The sequence below is a fragment of the Lagenorhynchus albirostris genome, chromosome 11, assembly GCF_949774975.1.
Source record: "Lagenorhynchus albirostris chromosome 11, mLagAlb1.1, whole genome shotgun sequence".
NCBI classification, from domain to species: Eukaryota; Metazoa; Chordata; class Mammalia; order Artiodactyla; family Delphinidae; genus Lagenorhynchus; species Lagenorhynchus albirostris.
The window spans coordinates 8079770-8100691 of NC_083105.1; the positions used below are offsets into that span (position 1 = coordinate 8079770).

At 42.8% G+C, this 20922-nt stretch overlaps 1 non-coding gene across 1 annotated transcript; it reads left to right on the top strand.

The window, feature by feature from the left end:
* The first annotated feature begins 15567 nt into the window (after window positions 1-15567).
* Window positions 15568-15674, top strand: LOC132530143 (U6 spliceosomal RNA). The gene has a single exon (XR_009543699.1). It is a non-coding gene; the product is annotated as a U6 spliceosomal RNA (small nuclear RNA).
* The last annotated feature ends 5248 nt before the right edge of the window (window positions 15675-20922 follow it).

The window sequence follows — 20922 nt, forward strand, 5'->3', positions numbered from 1 at the left end:
CGCGTCCGGAGCCTGTGCTCCGCAACGGGAGAGGCCACAACAGTGAGAGACCCGCATACCGCAAAAACAAAACAAAACAAAACAAAACAAAAACACACAAAAAAGAATGGAGATGTAGACTCGGAAAATGTCAGTATATAGTTAAGAGTAGAAGCTAAGGGGTAAGTGCGCTTTCCCAGAGAAAGCTGATACAATTGGAGTGGAAGGGAGTCATAGGCCTTGAAGAATCACATCCTTTAAGGAGCTGGCAATGATGGTGGAGAAGTGACAAGACTGAGAGGCATGACTTGGGAAAGGGAAGGGCAAAGTGCTGCCGGCACCAAGGACTCGGGGAGTCTCCGGAAGTAAGGGGTCTTTCCTAACACCCCCCTCTCCCACACAATCTATACCCAATCCATTGGCAAATGTGATCAAGTCTATTTTAAAAATAAATCTCAAATCTCTCCCCTTATCTCTTTCCCCACTGCCAGCATGTGGTCTAAGCCACCATTTCACCTGCATAAGAAGACGCATTCACTGGTCTTCCTGCTGCTACTTTTGCCCCCTGTCAAAGTAGTTCTTCCATGCAGAAGCCAGAGTGATCTTTTCAACACGTTAATTGAATCAAATCACTGCTCCAAGCCCTCCAGTGGCTTCTGCTGTGCTTAGAACGAAGCCCACAGATGACAGGGAACCAGTGGAGGGCTTTAAGTAGGGGAGTGACACAATCAAATTTTTGAGAATTTGGAAAGCATCTGAAAGTTACTGTAATAGGCTGGCGGAGTGAAGAAAGAACAGAAGCAGAGACTCCAATGAGGAAGCTGTTATACGATGAAAGAAAAGGTAGAGGGGATGGATTTAAGGAATATTTAGGCAGTTGAATCTGTAAGGTTGGTGGTTGAATGGCTGGCTCCTTGAGGGCTTGAGGTTTCCTGTTAGGGGACAATAGTGCTATTAGCCAGGAATAGGAGACAGTGGCGCATCTAGGCAGCTGTATGCTGCAGGGGCAAACTGGTCTGGCTTAAAATTCAGGGTCACCCATCTCCCTGGGCCTTCAACAATGCTGAGAGTATTACCAAGCATCTCTGGTCAGCTCTCTCTCCAGGTCTCCACAAGATTATTGCTAATCTTTCTTTTTTTTTTTTTTTCTGCTAAGCTATGTACTCCTTTGCCTTCCCGTTTTACTCTCAGTAGATGGCCTTGCTTCCTACCGCACAGAGCAAAGATAAAGCATCAGAACACAACTCATCCACATCCTTAGGCCTGGTGTCTACCCCTTCTCTGGTTTCAGTACTATGGCAGAGGGCTTCACTGGTGGTGCAGTGATTAAGAATCCGCCTGCCAATGCAGGGGACATGAGTTGAAGCCCTGGTCCGGGAAGATCCCACATGCTGCAGAGCAGCTAAGCCTGTGTGCCACAACTACTGAGCCTGAGCTCTAGAGCCTGTGAGCCACAACTACTGAGCCCATGTGCCACAACTACTGAAGCCTGCGCGCCTAGAGCTCGTGCTCCACAACAAGAGAAGCCACCGCAATGAGAAGCCCACACACCGCAATGAAGAGTAGCCCCCGCTCTCTGCAACTAGAGAAAGCCCACGCGCAGCAATGAAGACCCAACACAGCCAAAAATATAAATAAATAAATAAATATATTAAAAAAAATACTATGGCAGAATGGACAAAACCCTCCCTAGATTAGAAGAGAAGTTTGGGAAATCAGAGATCTAGTCCAGAATGATGCTATCCTTCCCTGGTAGCTCAGATGGAGGCATTATCATATATCATTTTTATGAAAAAAATCCCCAGGAGGAAAGCAAATGCGTTTTGGGGACAGAAAGGCTAAGGAATTTTTATCATTTCTTAGGGAAAAGGGCAAAATCATATCAATCAGAGGAAATCGTGTTTTTCACCGGACTAGACAGTGTGGAGTTGGAAGAAATGAATTCTGTGGTGAGAAGGTGAGTTTGCCGTTTGGTAACTGAGGAGCGAAACAGCTACAGATATGGCTGATACAGAGATTCAGCTGAAGGTCTAAGATTTTACATCCCTGTTAAAAGTCCAGAGCACTCCCCCACTACCCTTAATCCCCTTGGAAAGTAGTAGACACCCAAGCAGAAGAAGGTTCCACTGACATCCAACTGGAACGTGACACCAGAAGAGCTACTCTCATGCCTGGAGGGTTGGGGAGTCCCAAGAGGCAGGAATGGGGCTCAAAGTGAGGAAGGGCTTAGGGAAGAGGCTGACCGAAGATCCAGAGGAGAGCATGAGGGAGGATCCACTTGAAAGAAAGGGAGCCCTTCACTCCTCCCCAATCTCATTTTCTGGGCCTTCCTACTCTGCCTTCAAAATGCTGAGTGGAGGGACTTCCCTCATGGTTCAGTAGGTAAGACTCTGCTCTCCCAATGCAGGGGGCCTGGGTTTGATCCCTGGTCGGGGAACTAAGATCCGGCAAGCCACGTGGCGCAGCCAAAATAAATTAAAAAAAAAAAGTGCTCAGCTCCCCAAGACTTAGACCTTGGCCACCTAATACCACTCTCTATCCCTAGGCAGCCTTTCAGTGCCATCTCTACATATGTCCAGTACATGTTTGTTGAATGAATCGTGCATAAATGAAGGTGAAGATTTCTGGAGCAAGATGATGTTATGGGGTCAATTGTGTTCCCCCCAAATTTGTAAAGTCCCAATGCCCAGTATCTCAGAATATAGCTTATTTAGAGAAAAGCTCTTTAAAGAGGTGATTAAGTTAAAATGAGGCTGTTAGGGTCGGGCCCTAATCCTATATGACTAGCCTTCTAATAAGGAGAGGCAGAGACACCAGCGATTGGAGCACACAGAGAAAAGGCCATGTGAGGACACAGGGAGAAGGGACTGTGATACTGTGATATAAGAAATATATATTTGGTCTTTGTCTCCAGTTCATGGCACAGAATTCCTAAAACCCTGAGTGATGGGGGGAGAGGAGTGTCTTTTGTTATTCATAATAAGCTCCTTTCAATCATACCTGAGTTTATGCTAATGATGTACTCTTGGTGGGCCCCCTGGGTAGCTTCAGGAGCTACCAGAAGCCCACCAAGCTTGGGTAGCCCCTTACCAGAGGAGCCAGCCATGGGATTAGAGAGTTGGAACTTGCAACTCCATCTTCACCCACCCAATTCTGGGGAGAAGGGCGGGGCTGGAGATTAATCACCAAAGACCCGTGATTTGAGCATGATTTGGCTGCATTGGGTCTTTGTTGCTGCGCGCAGGCTTTCTCTAGTTGTGGCGAGCAGGGGCTACTCTTTGTTGGGGTGCGTGGGCTTCTCATTGTGGTGGCTTCTCTTGTTGCGGAGCACGGGCTCTAGGCACACAAGCTTCAGTAGTTGCAGCGCATGGGCTCAGTAGTTGTGGCGCATGGGCTTAGTTGCTCCGCAGCATGTGGGATCTTTCTGGACCAGGGCTCGAACCTGTGTCCCCTGCATTGGCAGGCGGATTCTTAACCACTGTGCCACCAGGGAAGCCGGAAACATTTGTTTCTTGAAGTTTCTGTAGGTTAGGAATCCAGTAGCAAATTAGCTGGGTGGTTCTCTCTCAGAGGCTGCAATTAAGGTATCAGCTGGGGCTGCAGTCATCCCAAGACTTTACCAGGGTTGGGGGGGGAGGGGGGAGAGGGATTTGCATCTGAGCTCACTCATGTGGCTATCGGCAGGCCTCAAAATTTCATTTCCAAAAAATTGAAAAAAAAAAGATCCATTTCCAAATTCCCTCAAATTAGGCTCTGCATGAGACAGCCTCACAACATGGCAGTTGGATTTCCTCAGAGTGAGCCATCCAGAGAAGGAGAGAGAGAAAGCACCCAAGACAGAACCACCATCTTTTCATGAACTAATCTTGAAAGTAATATTCTACCCTTCTCCTGTATTACCTTCCCTAGAAGTGAATAAGTAAATCCAGCCCATGCTCAGGGAGAGGGTGTTACACAAAGATGTGAATACTGGGAGACAAGGATAACAGGGAGTCATTATAGAGACTGCCCACCACAGGGGGCATGTGCTCACCTCTTTACCTTTTCCTTCTGCCTGATGGCTAGAAGACAGAGATGGTGGCTGGAACTCAAGCAGCCACCTTGTACTGTGAGGTGATCTTGGAAGTGGAAGGTGTAAATGGCACAGCAAAAGGATAGAAAAAGAAGCCAGGGTCCCTGTCATTGTGGAGAACCATTCCCTCCATGTGCTGTGTGTCTCTCAGTTTTTATTTAGAGAAAGAAATACTCTTATGTTGTTTAAGTCATTGTTATTTTGGATTTTCCAATTGCTGCCAGCCAAACCTAATCCTAAGTGATCCACGTTCTCTTTGGTGTGGCCCTGGAAACTACTCCAATTAGTAAAAGGGCTGGTTTCTTATTATTTCAATGCTTTAGATATGATCATTACAAGGACTTGCTCTTATTTTTTTAAAAATTTATTTATTTATTTATCTTTTTTTTTTTTTTGGCTGCGTTGGGTCTTTGTTGCTGTGCATGGGCTTCCTCTAGTTGCAGCAGCTTCTCTCGTTGCGGAGCACGGGCCCTAGGGCTTCCTTAGTTGTGGCACGTGGGCTCAGTAGTTGTGGCTCACAGGCTCTAGAGCACAGGCTCAGTAGTTTTGGTGCACGGGCTTAGTTGCTCCGCAGCACATGGGATCTTCCCGGACCAGGACTCGAACCCGTGTCCCCTGCATTGACAGGTGGATTCTTAACCACTGCGCCACCAGGGAAGTCCCCAAGGACTTACACTTGATGTATGTTCGTTGAAATCACTCTCATTCTCTTGCCCTCTCCTTTAAGTTCAGCCCAAACTGTTCTGTGTTCCCTCACCTTTGACTCATCCTCTCTCTCCTTTCAGCTATTTTCCCATTAAGAGGCAGACACTTGGGGCTTCCCTGGCGGTCCAGTGGTTAAGACTCTGCTTCCACTGCAGGGGGCGTGGGTTTGATCCCTGGTTAGGGAACTAAGATCCCACATGCTGCCACAAAAATAAAAATAAAAAATAAATAAAAACAAACTAACAATAAAACCCACAGCATTAAAAAAAAAAGGCAGATACTTGAATATATTTGTAGAACGTGGAGAAGAAATTGGCATAGAGAAGGAAATTAAAAATCCAGAAGGGAGTCAGGAATACCTGGCAGAATAATGCCCTAGAGCAGGGGTCGGCAAACAAGAGCTGCCAGTTTTTGTAAATACAATTTTATTGGAACACAGCCCCACCCATTCGTTTACCTATTGTCTATGGCTGCTTTCTTGCTACAAGGGAAGAAAGGCCCGCAAAGCCTAAAATATTTGCTATCTTGTCCTTGACAGAAAGTCTGCTGACTCCTGCCTTCCAGGAGGCAGGGGCGGGGGTTGGGAGCACAGAAGGAGTCAGAGATGCCGGTGAGGCTGGAGAGATAATAAATAGTGCAAGAGAGTGACTGTGGGCCCTAGCCCAGCAGGAAAAGCAGCGTGATTAAGGTGAGGCCGAGAGAAAGGAGAAAGATTCAGGGTGGACAGATGGGGAGGCTGAATGCTTCTGAAAGGCAGAGGGAGTGGGTGTGTGTAACATCCCCTGGAGGGGATGTTAACGACTAAGATTGCCCAGGTGCTGAGATCCTCATGACAACTGAGGCTTTCGTCCAGACCCCCTGGTCAACCATGAGCACAGATCTCTGGCCCCTTTGCCTTCCATTGTCTGCCCCTGCCCCGGGCCCAGATGCCAGAGTTTTCAAAGAGTGAACAGTGACAGGAGACGGCATGAAGAGACCAAGGACTAATGGCGAAGAACTGGCAGGAGGAGCTTCAGAGTTAGAGCCCCGGGCGGAGCAGGTGAGGGAAGCCGGAGGAGCCTCCGCTCCCGCAGCTTTCGGGACATCGCCAGCTTCTCCAGCCCCAGTGAGAGCAAGCTGCTGGAAGTGCGGGTCCAGGCTGAGGGCTTTGTTTGCCGTGAAGGGGGAGCAAAAGGCCGAGGAGAAAAGGAGGGAGGAGGTGTGATGGGTGAGGGAGCTTGAAATAGCCTAGTGTTGAGCAAAGCAAAGAAAGCAAGGCAATGGGTTGGATTTCCACAAACTTAACTCCAAGATCAGTAATATGTAACTATCATATTTAGAGCATTAAAACAATCAGTGACTAGCTACTGAGAGTCCCTGTAAGAATTAGGAGCAGAAAACCTCAAAACAAACAAAACAAGAATTAATTTTTTCCTCTGGTAGAAGTCCAGAGGTAGTTAGTTCATGGTTGGCATTAGTGATTCCAGCCGGTAGCAGAGACCCAGGCTCCTTCTACCCGCTCTGCTCCGTCCATCTTCCTTTCCTAAGTTATCTCTATTCCGAGATCTAGCAGCCATAGCATTTCCATTCCAGTCAGGAGAAGGAGGAAATGGGAGAAGGAGGTCCCTATAAGGACCCTTCCCAGAAACTTCAGCTGCCGTTACATATCCCATTGGTGAGGACTTTTATACAACTACACCTTGCCACAAGGCAGCCTTGGAAATATGAATTTCATTCTGAGTAGACACATGCACACCTAAATTTTACAGACCAAGTAGAGAACATACAAGGAAACAATTTTCTCTGCCACATTCCATCCTTACATCTATATATACAAAAGACGGCCATACATCCCAGTTTGCATGGGAGAGTCACGGTTTACACTGTTATCCCACATAATTATTAATAGAATTCCTTTTCACTCAAAAGTCAAAAAAAAAAAAGGAAAAAGCTTGGTGGTTCCTCAAAAAGTTAAACATAAAATTACCATATGATCCAGCAATTCTACTTCTAGGTATATACCCCAAAGGATTGAATGCAGGGACTTAAACAGATACCTGTACACCCATGTCCATAGCAGCATTATCCGTAATAGCCAAAAGGTAGAAACAACCAAGTGTCCATCAACAGCTAGAAGGATAAACAAAATGTGAACTATACATACAATGGAATACTATTCAGCCATTAAAAGCATGAAATACTGATACATGCTACAACATGGATGAACCTTGAAAACATTATGCTAAGTGAAAGAAGCCAGTCACAAAAGGACAAATGCTATATGATTCCATTTATATGAGTTACCTAGAACAGGCAAATCCATAAAGACAGAGAGTGGTTACAAGGGCTGGGGAGTGGGAGAAATGGAAGTTATTGTTTAATAGGTACAGGAGTTTCTATCTGGGATGATGAAAAAGTTCTGGAAATTGATAGTGATGGTAGCACAACAATGTGAATATATTTAATGCCACTGAACACTTAAAAACTGTTAAAGTGATACATTTTATGTTATGTATATTTTACCACAATTTTTTTCTTAAATTTATTTATTTATTTATTCTTGGCTGCTTTGGGTCTTCGTTGCTGCTTGCGGGCTTTCTCTAGTTGCGGTGAGCAGGGTCTGCCCTTCATTGTGGTGCACGGGCTTCTCATTGTGGTGGCTTCTGTTGTGAAGCATGGGCTCTAGGCACATGAGCTTCAGTAGTTGTGGCACGCGGGCTCAGTAGTTGTGGCTCACGGGCTCTAGAACGCAGGCTCAGTAGTTGTGGCGCACAGGCTTAATGGCTCCACGGCATGTGGGATCTTCCCAGGCCAGGGCTCTGAACCCGTGTCTCCTGCATTGGCACGCAGATTCTTAACCACTGCGCCACCAGGGAAGTCCCATTAAAAGTGAAAAAAACCCTTAAGGTATCTACCCAAGAGAAAAGAAAGCATATATGTCCATACAAATACTGACAGTTCAGAGCAGCTTTTTGTAATAGCCAAAAACTGGAAATAACCCAAATGTACATCAAGAGGTTAATGGAGGGCTTCCCTGGTGGTGCAGTGGTTGAGAGTCAGCCCGCTGATGCAGGGGACACCGGTTCATGCCCCGGTATGGGAGGATCCCACATGCCGCGGAGCGGCTGGGCCCGTGAGCCATGGCCGCTGAGCCTGTGCGTCCAGAGCCTGTGCTCCACAACGGGAGAGGCCACAACAGTGAGAGGCCCGCGTAACACAGAAAAAAAAAAAAAAAAAAAAAAAGAGGTTAATGGATAAACAAACTCTGGTATATGTATACAATGGAATACTTTTCAGTAAGAAAAAGGAATACACTCACAATACCTGCAATAACATAGATGAATCTCAAAATAATTATGTTGAGTGAAAGAAGCCATATAAAATAATTTATGCTATATTTATATATTCATTTATATAGAATTCACATACTTTCTAGAAAGTGCACACTACTGTATGGTGACAGAAGTCGATTGGTGGTGGCCTGCTGGGGGGTACAAGGAAGGATAGGAGAGGAGGATAACCAAGGAACACACGGACGCTTTGGCAGAAGTGATGGATAAATTCATTATCTTGATTGTGGTGACAGTTTCATGGGTATATACAGGTATATACTATGTCAAAACTTTTTAATTTGTACACTTTAAATATGTGCAGTTTTTTATATGTCAAGGATACCTAAATAATATTATTAAAATAAACATGCACACATAATTTCATTAACATATGAATAAATAATATTAAAAATAATTTTTAAAGAAGTGTCCTAGTTTGGATGATAAATTAAATGGTCACCCTATATATATTCTTCTCTCCACTTATGAAACACATTCACCTGATCCCCAATAGAGAAACTCCCCAAATCCCACTGTGTTCAGCTCAAAGTCTATAACCTAAGTCTATAACTACCCACTGGGTCCAGATAGAGGTGCAACCTATAAGCTAAAAGACAAACTGTCTTTAGTTATGTACTAGTGGAGTAGGAACAAGGTAACCACAATAAAAATGACTGTTCTGAAAATGAGAGAAATGTCCACTATCCCCCAAGGACACAGGAGAGGTTGGTGTTGGGGAGATGCGTGTTGGGGCCACAAGGTTTTCAGTGCCTGTTTCACTTCTGGTGCAGGTTTGTAGCCTGGGAATGGCTTCAGGGTTGAGTAGTCACAGATGTTTTCAGGCCAAACTGGTGGTTACTTGGGTAATACAGTAGCACCCCCTTATCCACGGTTTTAGTTTCACTTACACTTTCCCTGGTTTCTGTTAGCCAAGGTCAAATGCCATCCGAAAATATTAAATGGAAAATTCCAGAAACAAACAATTCATAAGTTTTAAATTGCACACCGTTCTGAGTAGTGTGATGAAACCCTGCCCAGTGTACCTTTGTCCTGCAGGGACATGAATCACCTGTTTGTCCAGTGCATCCGCACTGCATATACTTCCCGCCCCTTAGACATTTAGTAGCCTTCTCGGTGATCAGATCGACTACTGTGGTGTCACAGAGCTTGTGTTCAGGTAACTCTCATTTCACTTAATAATGGCCCCAAAGAGCAAGAGTAGTGATGCTGGAAAAAACAGTATGTATAGTGTTCAGTACTAGCCATGGTTTCAGGCATCCACTGTGGGTTTTGGAACTATCCCCCCACGGTTAAGGGGGGACACTTAGCAGCCCTCCAGACTATTTGCTTCGTGTGCAAATGACCACAGTCAAAGACCTCACCTAGATAAAATTTTTAGGCCGGGAGAGTTTGGTCTACAAATGAGCCTCTGTGCTGAGTTTAATGGCAGCCGCTTTCAGTGCTTCTAAAACAGGGTGGGAAGGCAAATTCCTTAATCCCATTTTTTGCCTTCAGGCTCCTGGCCTCTGGGGGAAAGTTAGCCTTATCTCTCACTACTGCTCCTAAGCCGCTCCTCATAATTGCCTAGGTTTGAAATACCAAAGCAGAGGGCTTCTTTCAGCCCCGATTGTCTCCATGTTAGGGAACCCTTGGACAATTTGGATTGGGGGCTGCCAGCAGAGTACATTCCTTTCTATCTCTGCTGAAGACTGGAGCGCTTCTGTTTGTGTGTGCCCTGCTCTCTGAGGACTCTTGAAAGCAGAAAACAGCACCCAATGCACACGATGACTGAATATTCCCTACCAGTTCTCCAGTATTCCTGCCCCATTTGGAACCTGCCTTTCAAGGGCGGCCGGCACTTGTGACCCATTAGTGTGTTGTGAAGTCAAGTGGGTCACAGCCAACTTTTTTTTAATGAGGTGGAATAGAATAGAAAATATCAGATGCCTGCAGCCCAGGGCAGGAATAGAAGCTCTACTCCACGAAATTCCCTGCTCAGCTGCTTCCAGCTCCCTGGGTCACCCTCCATTGCTGATGGGTGGCCTTCAGCTTCAGGCACCAAGTTAATATCTGCAGACCAGGCAGAAAGAAGTTTGTCAAAAGATGGAGAAGTAGTCAAAGGGTACGCCAACAGTCTTTTATTTTCTGTTCCTAGAAGCTGCCATATAACACTTCTACTTGTATCCCATCAGCAAGAGTTTAGACACATGGTCACATCTAGTGCAAGGAGGGTGAGAGATGTTATTTTCATTCTGGGTGACCGTGTGCCCACTTAGTGATATTCCAATAGGAAAAAAGGAGAGAGGATGTTCGCTATAAGGCAACTAATAGGATTCGTGTGTAGATTCAAGGCATCATGAGGGATAACCAATTCTTTCTTTATTTTTTAACCAGTGATTTCTTTCAAAACTCTCAAAGCTATTCTCACATGGCTAGAAGAAGACACCTTGTTCTCGGTCTGCATTTGACCCATTTCCACCTCTTTGACCACTGGATATAGTGCTTAAACTTAGAAGTAGAGTCAAGATTCCTAGGTTCAAATCCAGGCTACCCCACTTATGAGCTGTGCGACTTTCGTTGGCAAGTTATTTTAACTTAGTCTTAGTTTCCTTGGCTGTAAAATGATGGATACCAATAGTATTATAGCAGAGTATTTTTACGAGGATGAAATATGAATTTGCATGTAAGGAAGCAGAGTGCCAGGCAGATGATAAGCTCTTAATAAATGATAATTCTAATTTCTTTTTTTTTTGTGGCTGTTTTGGGTCTTCGTTGCTGCGCACAGGTTTTCTCTAGTTGCGGCCAGCAGAGGCTACTCTTCGTTGTGGTGCGCGGGCTTCTCATTGCAGTGGCTTGTTTTGTTGCGGAGCTCGGGCTCTAGGCACGTGGGCTTCAGTAGTTGTGGCTCGCGGGCTCTAGAGTGCAGGCTTAGTAGTTGTGGCGCACGGGCTTATTTGCTCTGTGGCATGGGGGATCTTCCCGGACCAGGGATCGAACCCCGTGTCCCCCGCATTGGCAAGCAGATTCTTAACCACTGCTCCACCAGGGAAGTCCCAATAAATGATAATTCTAATTTATTATTCAATAGCTCCTTGCTGCCTGAAGGCTTAACTACCCAGCACATGAGAGTCTTCTAGAAAGTGTCTGCGGTGCCCCTAGTGGGTCCCATTCCTCATTGTATGGTCTCTCATTTATTTATCTTTTAATAACATTGTTTCCAATTAAAAAGTAATGCAACCCAACAACCTCACCTCTAGGAATCTATCTTAAAGAGAGACTCACATGACTGCACAGAGATGTACCTGATGTGCCGCCATTGTTGTAATAGCAACAAACTGGGAAGCAACCTCCAATAAGAGAATATTTTAAAGTTGTGGTTGCAGCAAACATGGATGGACCTAGAGACTATCATACTAAACAAAGTCAGAAAGAGAAAAACAAATACCATATGATATCACCTACATGTGGAATCTAAAATATGACACGAAGGAGCATATCAATGAAATGGAAACAGTCTTACAGACATAGAGAACAGACTTGCGGTTGCCAAGGAGGTGGGCAGAGTGAAGGACTGGGAGTTTGGGATTAGCAGATGCAAACTATTATATATAGGATGGACAAATATTTAGGTCCTACTGTATAGCACCAGGAACTATATTCAATATCCTGTGATAAGCCATAATGGAAAAGAATATATGTAACTGAGTCACTTTGCTGTACAGTAGAAATTAAACACAACATTGTAAATCAACTATACTTCAATAAAAATTTTTAAAAATTATGGAACAGCCAGAACTCTGGAATCCCATGAAGTCATTTAAAAGTCCTAGACTGGGGACTTCCCTGACGGTCCAGTGGTTAAGACTCCGCGCTTCCACTGCAGGGGGCAGGGGTTCAATCCCTGGTAGGGGACCTAAGATCCTGCAAGCCAAAAAAAAAAAAAAAGTCCCAGACTGACTTCCTCTGACACCACTCTTCCTCTATCCTGTCTCCAGCCTTCCTGAGGGGTTTAAAACATTCCAGCCTTCCTGAGGGGTCTCCAGCCTTCCTGAGGGGTCTCAAACTTTCCACTCTTGTTCTTATTGTGAGACTTCTGTGTAAGCCTGTTCTTCAGCTTGGCAGGTTCTGTCCTTGAGAGATTTCATTTGGATATGGCTTTCCCTAAACCACCTCTTTCAATCTGAAGGAGTCCCTCAGCCTATCTGTAGCACATCACCCTGTTTTATTTCTCAATGTAGCACTTTCCCTTAATTAATTAATTTACTGTTTGCCTCTCCCAACTGGAACATATATGCCAGGAAAGTAGTACCCTAGTCTTGTTTACTATTCCGACGAAAACTGAGCCTGCTGCATAGTGGGAATTCAATAACTATTTGCTGAATAAATAATATTATTTATTATTTTGAGTAAATAAAAAGCACTTATTAAGTGCTTTCTATTTTCTGGGCATTGTCCTACATCTTTTAAGTATATTAATACATATAGAATCCTTACAACAATTCTATGAGGTATTTACTATTATTATCATATCATTTTACAGATGAGGCATTTGCCGAAGGCCAAGCAGCTAATAAGTTGCAGAGCTGAATTTCAACCCAGGGAGTGGGTCCCGGTCTTATGACCTTAACCCCTACACAACATTGCCTCTTAAATGTCAAGAACCAAAATATACATAATGTAGCTAAATCAGGGCTCAGGGCAAAATTTATAACTGTAAATGCCTATATTTAAAAAGAAGAAAGATCTCAAATCAATTACTTAAACTTCTGCCTTAAGGAACTAGAAAAAAAAGAGCAAATAAAACTCAAAGCAAGGAGAAGGAAGGAAATAATAAAGACTAGAGCAGAAACAAATGAACCAAAGAGCAGAAAAACAATAGCGAACATCAACAGAACCCAAAGTTGGTTCCTTGAAAAGATCAACAAAAGTGATAAACTTTTAGTTAGACTGACCAAGAAAAAAGGAGAGAAGGTTAAAATGACTAAAATCAGAAATAAAAGAGAGGACATTAATACTAAACTTACAGAAATAGGAAAGATTATAAGAGGATACCATACGGGGAGCTGCTGATCAGAGGGTACAAGCCTTCAGTTATAAGATGAATAAGCCCTGGGGATCTAATGTACAGAATGGTAACTGCCTAACGATACTGTTCTGTGTACTTGAAGTTTGCTAAGAGAATAGATCTTAAGCACCCTCACCACACACACATAAAAAAAGGTAACTGAGGTAATGGATGTGTTAATTAACCTGATTGTGGTAATCATTTCACAAAGTATACATAGGTCAAATCATCATGTTGTATACTTTTTTTTTTTCCCATTTTTTTGCCACACCACAAGGCATGTGGGAGGTTAGTTCCCCAGCCAGGGATCAAACCCGTGCCCCCTGCATTGGAAACACGGAGTCTTAACCACTGGACCGCCAGGAAAGTCCCATGTTGTATATTTTTAATGTATACAATTTGATTTGTCAATTATACCTCCACAAATCCAAAGAAATAAGGAAAAAAAAAAAGAATACTATGAACAACTGTACTCCAACAAACTAGATAATTTAGATAAAATGGGCAAATTCTAGAAAAGCGCAAATATCAAAACTGACTCAAGAAGAAATTGAAAACATGAATTACAAGACATCAAATTAATAATTAAAAACTTCCCACAAAAAAAGTCTGGTCCCAGATAGCTTCACTGGTGAATTCTATGAAACATTCAAAGAAGAATTAATACTAATTATGGTAGGTTGAATAATGTCTTCCCCAAAATACCCATGTCTGTCACAATTTGAAGAATCTATGAATGTTAATTTATATGACAAAGGGATTTTACACGTGAGATTAAGTTAAGAATCTTGAGATGGGGAGATCATCCCGGATTATCTGAGTGGACCTGATGTAGTGACAAAGGTCCTTCTAAGAGGGATGATGGAAAAGTCAGGGTTAGAATGCCATGTGAAGAAGGAAGCAGAGTCTAAACAAGAAGCTACTACCCAGCTGGCTGTGAGGATGGAGGAAATAGCCATGAGAAGCTTCTAGAAGCTGGAAGAGGCAAGGAGCAGATAGATTCTCTCTTGGAGCCTCCAGAAGGAACCAGTCCTGTTACATCTTGATTTCTCACTTTAGAGTCATTTCTGGATGTTGAATCTGCAGAACTGTAAGAGAATAAGTTTGTTATTTTAAGCCACTAAGTTTGTGGTAATTTGTTACAGCAGCAAAAGGAAACTAGTACACCAATCTTCCACAAACCCTTCCAAATACAGAAGAGGAGGGAAAACTTCCCAATCATTGCATGAGGCCAGTATTACTCTGATACCAAAACCAGACAAAGACATCACAAGGAAAGAAAACAACAGAGCAACATCCCTTACAAAGTTAGACACAAAAATCCTGAACAAAATACTAGCAAAATGAATCCAACAATATATAAAAAGGAAAAAATAAATATATGTGTATCACTGAGTCACTTTACTGTACAGCAGAAATTGGTACAACATTGTAAATCAACTATACTTCAATAAAAAAATAAAAATTAAAAACATATAAAAAGAATTATACCATGGTATATAATTATACCATTACATCATGAACAAGTGGGATTTATCCCAGGAATACAAGGTTGGTTTAATATCTTATGCAGAAAAAAATTAACATGTGGAGCTTGAGACTGCTATCCTTAGAAATGCCTGCTTGCAAGGTTGGCCCTTGGCTGGCATCTGGGAATGTGAATTTAAGGACTGGTAAGAGTAGCTCACTATGCCTACACTATTTATACAAATCATGTGGTTTATGCTAAATACCTGCTTTCCTTCTGGGAGTCTGGAATTTTGATACATGCTAGACAAAGGATGCCTATATGACCAGCCTTTATTAAAAACCCTGGACACTGAATTTCAAATGAGCTTCCATGGTAGACAATATTTCACATGTCGTCAGGACTTGTTGGAGGGATTAGGCGTGTCCTATGTTGACTCCGCTGGGAGAGCACTCTGGAAGCTTGTGTTGGTTTCCTCTGGACTTTGCCCCTTGTGCTGTTTCTCTTTGCTGATTTTGCTCTGTGTCCTTTCACTATATAATAAAACTTATCTGTGAGTATGACTACATACTGAATCCTATGAGTCCTTCTTATGAATCATTGATACTGAAGATGGTCTTGGGGGTTTGAAAATCAATTAACGTAATACATCACATCCATAGAATAAAGGACAAAGACCATCTGATCATCTCAAAAGATGCAGAAAAAAGCATCTGACAAAATCCAACACAGTTTCATAATAAAAATACTTAGCAAACTAAGAATAGAAGGGAGTTTCTGCAGCCTAATAAAGGGAATATATGAAAAACCCATAATTAAAATCAAACTTAATGGTGAAAGACTGAATGACATCCCCTTAAGATGAAGAGCAAGACAAGGATGTCCACTGTCATCACTCCTATTAAACGTTGTTTTGGAGGTTCTAGCTAGGGTAATCAGACAAGAAAAAGAAAGAAAAGTCATCCAGGTACTCGCTTCAGCAGCACATATACTAAAATTGGAACGATACAGAGAAGATTAGTATGACCCCTGCGCAAGGATGACACACAAATTCGTGAAACGTTCCATATATATATATATTTTTTGGCCATGCCCTCAGCAGTGAAAGCATGGAATCCTAACCACTGGATCGCCAGGGAATTCCCAAAGCATTCCATATTTTTAATTATTAGAGAAATGCAAATCAAAACTACAGTAAGGTACCACCTCACACTGGTCAGAATGGCCATCATTAAAAAAATCTACAAATAACAAATGCTGGAGAGGGTGTGGAAAAAAGGGAACCCTCCTACATTGTTAGTGGGAACGTAAATTGATGCAGCCACTCTGGAAAACAGTATGGAGGTTCCTCAAAAAACTAAAAATAGAGTTACCATATGATCCAGCAATCCCACTCCTGGGCATATATCCGGAGAAAACTCTACTTCAAAAAGATACGTGCAGGGCTTCCCTGGTGGCGCAGTGGTTGAGAGTCCGCCTGCCGATGCAAGGGATACGGGTTCATGCCCCGGTCTGGGAAGATCACACATGCCGCGGAGCGGCTGGGCTCGTGAACCATGGCCACTGAGCCTGCGCGTCTGGAACCTGTGCTCTGCAACGGGAGAGGCCACAACAGTGAGAGGCCCGCGTACCGCAAAAAAAAAAAAAAAAAAGAAAAAAAGATACGTGCACCCCTGTGTTCATAGCAGCACTATTCACAATAGCCAAGACATGGAAACAACCTAAATGTCCATTGACAGATGAATGGATAAAGAAGATATGGTACATATATACAATGGAATACTACTCAACCATAAAAAAATGAAATAATGCCATTTACAGCAACACAGATGGACCTAGAGATTATGATACTAAGCAAAGTAAGTCAAAAAGAGAAAGGCAAATACCATATAATATCACTTATACGTGGAATCTAAAATATGACACAAATGAACTTTTATCTACGTAACAGAAACAGATTCACAGACATTGAGAACAGACTTGTGGTTGCCAAAGTGGGGGGTGGGGGAGGGATAGATTGGGAATTTGGGATTAGTAGATGCAAACTATTATATATAGAATAGATAAACAACAAGGTACTACTGTATAGCACAGGGAACTATATTCAATATCTTGTGATAAACCATAATGGAAAAGAATATGAAAAAGAATATATATATGTATAACTGAATCACTTTGCTGTACAGCAGAAATTAACACATTGTAAATCAACTATAGGTCATAAAATAAATAAATAAAAAGTCATCCAGATTAGAATGGAATAAGTAAAACGATCTCTATTTAAAAATGACATGATCTTGTGTACAGAAAATTCTAAAGAACTCACTAAAAAACTATTAGAAGTAATAAATGAGTTCAACAAGGTTTCAAGATACAAGATGAATATATGGAAATCAATTGTATTTCTATACGCTAGCAATAAACATTCCAAAAATGAAATTAAGAAAACAATTCAAGTTAAAATAGCAACAAAAAGAATAAAATACTTAGCTGTAACTTTAAAAAAAGATGTGTAAGACTTGTACAATGGAAATAGCAAAACATTGTTGAAGGAATTAAGATCAGATGTAGATAAATGTAAAGACATATTCACAGATCAGAAGACTTAACATTTTAAGATTGACTGATTAATTTGCAGATTCAATACAATCTCCACCAAGATCCCAGCTGGCTTTTTAAAGCGAAATTGGTAAGCTGATCTTAATATTTAAATGAAAATGCCAGGAACCCAGAATAGATAAAACAATATTGAAAAAGAAGAAAACAGAGGGGCTTCCCTGGTGGCGCAGTAGTTGAGAATCTGCCTGCCAATGCAGGGGACACGGGTTCGAGCCCTGGTCTGGGAAGATCCCACATGCCACGGAGCAACTAAGCCCGTGCACCACAGCTTCTGAGCCTGCGCGTCTGGAGCCTGTGCTCTGCAACAAGAGAGGCCGCGACAGTGAGAGGCCCGCGCACCGCGATGAAGAGTGGCTCCCGCTCGCCGCAACTAGAGAAAGCCCTCGCACAGAAACGAAGACCCAACACAGCCATAAATAAATAAATAAATTTATTAAAAAAAAAAAAAAAAAAGAAAGAAAACAGAGGACTCAAACTTTCTGATTTTAAAACTTGAGAGGGTACTGGCATAAGCAAAGGCATATAGATCATTGGGCAAGAATTGACAGTTCAGAAATAAACTGTACATTTATGGTTAATTGATTTTCAACAAGGGTGTCACGACAATTCATTAGGGAAAGAATAATCTTTTAAAGAAATTCTGCTGCGATAACTGAAATGCACAAGCAAAATAATGAAGCTGGACCTCTACCTCACACCATACACAAAAATTAACTCAAAATGGATCATAAACCTAAATGTAAGAGCTAAAAACTATAAAATCCCTCAGAAGAAAACATCGGACTAAATCTCTATGACCTTGGGTTAGGAAACAGTTTCTTCGGTATAACACGTAAAGCACAACACCCAAAAGAAAATAAATAAATTGGACCTCATCAAAAATTAAAAACCCTTGGGAGTTCCTTGGCAGTCCGGTGGTTAAGACTCTGCGCTTTCACTGCAGGGGGCATGGGTTCGATCCCTGGTTGGGGAACTAAGATCCTGCATGCTGCGTGTTGTGGCCAAAAATAAATAAATAAATAAATAGAATTAAATTAAAAGCCTTAAAATAACTATAAGTAGAGTATAACCTTTAAAATTTTGAATCACTATGTTTATATTTGAAACTTATATAATATTTTACATCAACTATACATCAAAAAAAAAGTCTCAAAGGACACTACAAAGAAAGTGAAAAGGTATTCCACAGAATGGAAGAAAATATTTGCAAATCATGTATCCAGAATATGTAAAGAACATTTACAACCCAATAATAAACGAACAGATAACTCAACTTTAAAGTGAGCAAAGGATTTGGACAGATATTTGTTTAAAGAAGATGTACAAATCAACAATAAACACATGAAAGCATTTTCAACATCATTAGTCATCAGGGAAATGCAAATCAAAACCACAATAAGATACTACTTCATGCCCACTAGGTTGGCTATAATCAAAGATAGACAATAACAAGTGTTGGTGAGGATGTGGAGCAGTTGGAATCCTCATACATTGACGGTAGGAGTGTAAAATAGTGCAGCTCTGTGGAAAACAGTTTAGCAGTTCCTCAAAAAGTTAAACATAGAGTTGCCATATGACCCAGCAATTCCACTCCTAGGTATATATCCAAGAGAAATGAAAATATCAATCAACAGAAAAACTTACATATGAATATTCACAGAAGCTTTATTCATAATAACTAAAAGTGGAAACAACATGAATGTCCACCAGTGCATGAAAGGATAAAGAAAATGTGGTATACCCATACAGTGGAATATTATTTGGCTATTAAAAGGAATGAGGTACTGATACATACTACAACATGGATGAAACTTTTTTTTTTTAATTTATTTTTGGCTGTGCTGGGTCTTTGTTGCTGTGCGCGGGCTTTCTCTAGTTGTGGTGAGCGGGGGTTACTCTCCGTTGTGGTGCATGGGTCTGTCATTGTGGTGGCCTCTCTTGTTGCAGAGCAAGGGGCTCTAGGCGTGCGGGCTTCAGTAGTTGCAGCACGTGGGCTCAGTAGTTGTGGCTCATGGGCTTAGATACTCTGTGGCATGTGGGATCTTCCTGGACCAGGGCTTGAACCCCCTGCTTGGCAGGCAGATTCTTAACCACTGTGCTACGAGGGAAGCCCTGGATGAAACTTGAAAGCATAAAACATCACCACTGTAGAGAATGGACTCAAGGACACGGGGAGGGCGAAGGGTAAGCTGGGATGAAGTGAGACAGTGGCATTGACATATATACACTACCAAATGTGAAATAGATAGCTAGTGGGAAGCAGTCGCATAGCACAGGGAGATCACCTCGGTGCTTTGTGACCACCTAGAGGGGTGGGATAGGGAGGGTAGGAGGGAGATACAAGAGGGACGAGATATGGGGATATAAGTATACGTATAGCTGATTCACTTTGTTATACAGCAGAAACTAACACAAAGGTAAAGCAATTATACCCCAGTATAGGTGTTAAAAAGAAAACCACACCACTACAGTCACAAAAGGTAATGTATTGTATGATCCTGTCTTGTTTTTTGTTTTTTTTGGCCGTGCCAAATGGCTTGCGGGATCTTAGTTCCCCGACCAGGGATTGAACCCAGGCCCTCAGCAGTGAAAGTGTGGAGTCCTAACCACTGGACCGCCAGGGAATTCCCTGTATGATCCCATTTTTATGAAATGTGCAGAAATAAGCAAATTCATAGAGACAGAAATCAGATTAGTGATTTCCAGGGTCTGTGGAAGTTGGGGGGAAGTGGGAAGTGACCGCTAATGGGTACCGGGTTTCTTTTGGGGGTGGTAAAAATGTTCTAAAATTGACTGTAGTGGTGATGGTTGCACAAGTCCGTGGATATACTGAAAGCCATAGAATTGTACACGCTAAGTGGATGAATTGTACGGTATGTGAATTACATCTCAACATAGCTGTTAAAAAATGTCAAGGAAGCGGGCTTTCACGGTGGCACAGTGGTTAAGAATCCGCCTGCCAATGCAGGACATGCGTTCAAGCCCCGGTCCGGGAAGATCCCAGGAAGATCCCACATGCTACGGAGCAACTAAGCCTGTGCGCCACAACTACTGAGCCTGTGCTCTAGAGCCCATGAGCCACAACTACTGAGCCCTCGTGCTGCAACTACTGAAGCCCATGCGCCTAGAGCCTGTGCTCCTCAACAAGAGAAGCCACCGCAATAAGCCCTCGCACCACAACGAAGAGTAGCCCCCGCTCGCCGCAACCAGAGAAAGCCCGCGCGCAGCAACGAAGACCCAATGCAACCATAAATAAATAAATTTAAAAAAAACAAAAAAAACGTCAAGGAGGCAATCGGGTGTGCCCCGGAGAAGAGAGGCTGGAGCAGGAGAAATAAGTTGGAAGTTATTGGGCCACAGACAGGGATGGGAGAACTCTTACTGGAAAGATGAGTAGAGGGGTAAGAGGATTCAGGATCAAGTCCTGGGACCTTTCATCACTGGAATGAGGAAAGGAGGGGGGTTCAGGAAAGGAGGCCAAATAGCAGACAGTGGGGTAGGAGACATGCATGTGATGTGGACAAGCTGAGGAGGACTAGCTGAGGCCAAGAGAGGAGAGTGTTTTGAGAAGGGGGAGGGGCCAAGTGGGTCACAGGCAGCGGAGTGGGCAGGAAGGTGCAAGCAGGAAGCAGGGCCCATCCCCAGCTGTCTGCCCCCTTTGGCAAAAAGTCCACAGTGTGCCCCACTGAAGCCTCCCTGAAGC